Genomic DNA, 4,199 nt, shown 5'->3' on the forward strand with positions numbered 1-4,199 from the left:
ATGCTTGTCAATTCAACTCTCAGTAGATAATAATTCATGTGACTTTCCAGAATGTTTCATCACTTGCCTCTTACAGAGGGAGAAATGCTTTCTGCCTTCCCTATAAAACATAAGACCCAAAGCTTCTCAGTTTCTGTTGCCTGGTTAGAGAAATAGAATGAGGCCAGGTACTGTGTCTCACACCTGTAATTCCAGCACTTTGGGAGGCCAAGGCGGGTGGATCCCCTGAGGTCAGGAATTCGAAGCTAGCCTGCCCAACATGGTGAAAACCCGTCTCTATTAAAAATACAAAAATTAGCCGGGTGTGGTTGTGGTCACCTGTAATCCCATCTACTCAGGAGGCTGAGGTAGGAGAATTGCTTTAACCAGGGACGTGGAGGTTGTGGTGAGCTGAGATCGTGCCACTGCACTGCAGCCTGAGCAACAAGAGTGAAACCCTGTCTCAAAAAAAAAAAAAAAAAAAAAAAAAAAAAAAAAAAAAAAAAAAAAAAAAAAAAAAAAAAAATGAGGAGGGAAGAAAGAAAGAGAACAGAAAAGAAAAGAAAAGAAAAGAAAAAGAAAGAAAAATAGAATGAGTCAAAGCCAATGAGTTTTTTTTTTTGTTTTTGTTTATTTTTATTCCAAACCATACCAAGAATACCTAGATTCTGGCAGCACATTTTCTGAGGCAAACAGAGCCCTTGAGTTTAGAGTTGTACTTTTCTTAGAAGAGTGTTTGTTACCTCTAATACCTGAACTCAGCATTATCTTTAAGTCAGTCACCATGCCAGTTTCCAGTTGTGACTAATCTTGACTTGCCGGAGCTTTAAACTGTTACAAATGTGCCATATATGTATGTTTTAATTGTGGTAATCATCGAGCCCTGACCTTCACTGAAAGAGGGCATTCTGTATTGCCAGGCAGCACAAGAGGTGTCAGAACAGCAGGCCCTTACTTGGCTACCTTCTTAACAGCACGTTTGCTTCAGTCACAGACTCCGTGTCCTGTACCTATGTGGTCTGACTAACCTTACTGGTCCTACAATTATTTTGTCACTGCGATGGCTGAAGGGTAATCTAAGAAAAGCAGTGTTTGTTTTTTTGTTGTGTGGTTTTCTTTTCTTTTTTATAAGGATGGTTCTATCTGGTAGAATCTAAAGTACTACTAGTGGCAGATATTCTATTTTTTTGTGTGTATTGTGCCAAACGTCCAAAGCAGAATTGTAGATGAAGGACAAGCAAAATAGAACTTTCTATAAGACGACGTTCTGGACAGGAGCTATGCACTTTTTGTTATGCCTACTTGCCTAAAAGAAAAGGAATAAAGAAAGGAGGAGGGAGGTAATTAATAACATTTTAAATGTGATATTTTAGTAAATTAGCAACAAGGGTAATGTTCATCCACTATATTCAGAAAATGTCATTTGTGCAAAAATATCAACATCTTAAAATATGCAGAAAGGAATCCTTTCCTTTTTAAGTTTTCCTAAAGCTACTAAATAGATTTTTTTTTAATACTTAAAATGTCTACAGTTTCCCATGTTGTTAGAGTGAAATCATTTATCTGTGGAATAACTTCAGAAGTTATTTTTTAATATGAGAAATAAACCTCCAAGGTACATAGTAAAATGAATCTGGAAATATGTTAATCCCCTACTTACTCAACTGTACTAGAGATTTAATATTGATATTGCTGGGAGCTGAACACGAGCCAAACTAATTCCACAAAAGTGCTCTATCTGCATATTAACTACAGAAAATGCACAGAGATACAATCCTATTTATGCTACTCCGCAGCATTAGATGTGATTTAGTTTTGCAATCTCTTCAGCTTTTTAAATGTGCTGCTATACCTCCTTCCACTTACCTGGAGAGGGATACTTCTTTAAGTCAAACTTTAGAACACCCTACATTATACATTTGGAAAATGTAAATATTTATGAAAAGAGAATTCATTTCATCTCACTGCCTTATACATTTTTTTAATCCCAATGTATAATACATTAGGATAATTCAGTGGGTGTCCAATTAATTATGAATTTTCTTGAGAAAATAAATAAATAAGTTGCTTCCTTTATCCAGTCAAGTATGGCTGGATCATGTTTTTGACGCACAGAGTCACTAGCAGCCTTCTTGAGATAAAAACACAGATTTCAGATTATAGTCTGCAATTAAGGTTGATATGAAGTCAAAATTTAATCAGCAGGAAATAAAATATAAATTACTTTTCTCATTTTGTAATTTCTGAGATTGGATATGATACACCACAGAAAGTAAGTTTAATTTCTGTGTAATAGTAATTTCCAGAACTGATCTGAAAAATTTCAACTTCTCTTTGAAAATGTTTATTTACATCATAAATAAAACGACAGATTTTAAAAAATGACTTTGCAAAAGAAGCCATAAGATAACCTTAGTTCACAGATTCTCAATGGAAGTTTTAGAAAAGATATAAAAGAATTTTCCTAGAATGACAAGTAATATATTCTAGAAGAAAGAGGCATGCTAGGGCATTTCCAGCATTATATTGTAGTAAAAACATGTATATACACACACAAATATATAATAGTTTTCATAATACTATCTCAATACAGAATAGCTTGACACAATCTCGGATGAAGGTACTACTATGTAACACTTTGAGGAGGCACAGTCCAAAAAGCATGGTAGAAAACTCTGAGATTGAAAGATTCACATGTATTAAAAGGAGAAATACCTTTTAAGTAATAGTGAAACTTATCTTTCAATCATATATTTTACTGGTGCCTATAAAAGTAAATTTGATTTATGAGAATCAGATATACACACAACGTTTTAAACATTTAATTTAGCTATTGAATAAGTGAAGTGTAACAGTATATGGGAATCTCCTGGAATCAGGAAGGAAGAAAATCCCCCATCCACTTGTGTCCTCTATTTCTCATTTTCTCAGGTGTGAAAATGTTGTCACAATACCCCTTAGTCATAGTTTTGCTGTTAATCTTTTTCTTGTTTGTTTTGTTTTTTGTTTTCTTTCCTCCAGTGAATAAGTAAAGGAATTGCTTTTGATTACGACCAAGTAAAAGATTAATTGTCTGCCTTGTTATATTCTTTTAACCAATAAAATCTTTATTGTTTTTCATATTTTAGGCGAATTGCCTATCAATCAACTCTTTTATTTTCATCCAAAAAAGAAAATATTGCAAACAAGAAATTGCATTCCTGGCTCGCATAACCCCAGATAGTGTTTTTCTGTCTCAGCTTATACTACCCCTCGTAGACCAGGGAGCTAAAAGCTGACTTAATAGGACTGAGTCTAAACCTGAGATAAGTGAGAAAGAGGCTTCTTGAAATGTAAGATTTCTCTCCTTCCACAGTTTTCCAAAATCACTGCAGCATGGGAAACCTCAACATGCACTCTGCAGAAGAGTCAGTGTTTTTTTCAATGTGTACAAATATATATTTAGATTTTTTCAGTATTATCATCAGAGGGAATGCCTCAATTCTGAAATAATGCTTACACCCAAGAAAGGTAAAATAACAGAGCTGCATTTCAAGTGCAAACTGTGACAATGAAGAGTGAACACTTGCAACATTAAAGTAAATCAAGATCATTTGAATAGCCTTGAAGGACAGGGATCCAGAAACTAATGTTTAAGGTGGCTCCGCAGTACTTGGAATCTCTGCATAATGAATAATATAGGCAATTTCCTTTGCATATTGTTTTTTTTTCTCTTTTCATTTATTCATCATACAATGCATATGTATCAATGTGACTAGGTTACAGCTCTTCCAGGATTGTACACCAGCTTGCTATAATTACATTGTAATATAAATGACTGAAAAGACTTTGCCTCAGTCAATTGCTGACCTTGATTTATTTTTCCAGGTCATGAAGATCCATCTTTGAACCTCATAAAAAATTCTGACTTAATAGCAGGTGTTAGCCTTTAATATTCCTCTAGTTGTCACAATCAGGCTTGTCAGAAAACAATCCTACAAAAATAATAAAACAAATTGAATAAAATTTTATTTTTCTATTTTAAATTATTTTATAATTATAAATAAAAGAAAATACAGCTTATATGACACAAGACGAAATGGAAAGAGGCAAAATGTTTTCCATAAACTCTTCATACTCTCCATATTCCTTTGAAAGCAGCAGATTGAGTAGACTTTTGTGAATTTGGAAGAGAGTAACTACAGCTTCCATATTCCTGGTTACCTTTCTGAGAACAGCAC

At 34.0% G+C, this 4,199-nt stretch overlaps 1 long non-coding RNA gene across 1 annotated transcript; it reads right to left on the reverse strand.

The window, feature by feature from the left end:
- Positions 1-590: 590 nt before the first annotated feature.
- LOC135971099 (uncharacterized) lies at positions 591-3,947 on the reverse strand. The gene is made up of 2 exons (XR_010587183.1): positions 3,829-3,947; positions 591-1,285 (listed from the first exon to the last, which is right to left on the reverse strand). It is a non-coding gene; the product is annotated as an uncharacterized lncRNA (long non-coding RNA).
- Between the last annotated feature and the right edge of the window lie 252 nt (positions 3,948-4,199).

The sequence above is a fragment of the Macaca fascicularis genome, chromosome 6, assembly GCF_037993035.2.
Source record: "Macaca fascicularis isolate 582-1 chromosome 6, T2T-MFA8v1.1".
Taxonomy (NCBI): domain Eukaryota; kingdom Metazoa; phylum Chordata; class Mammalia; order Primates; family Cercopithecidae; genus Macaca; species Macaca fascicularis.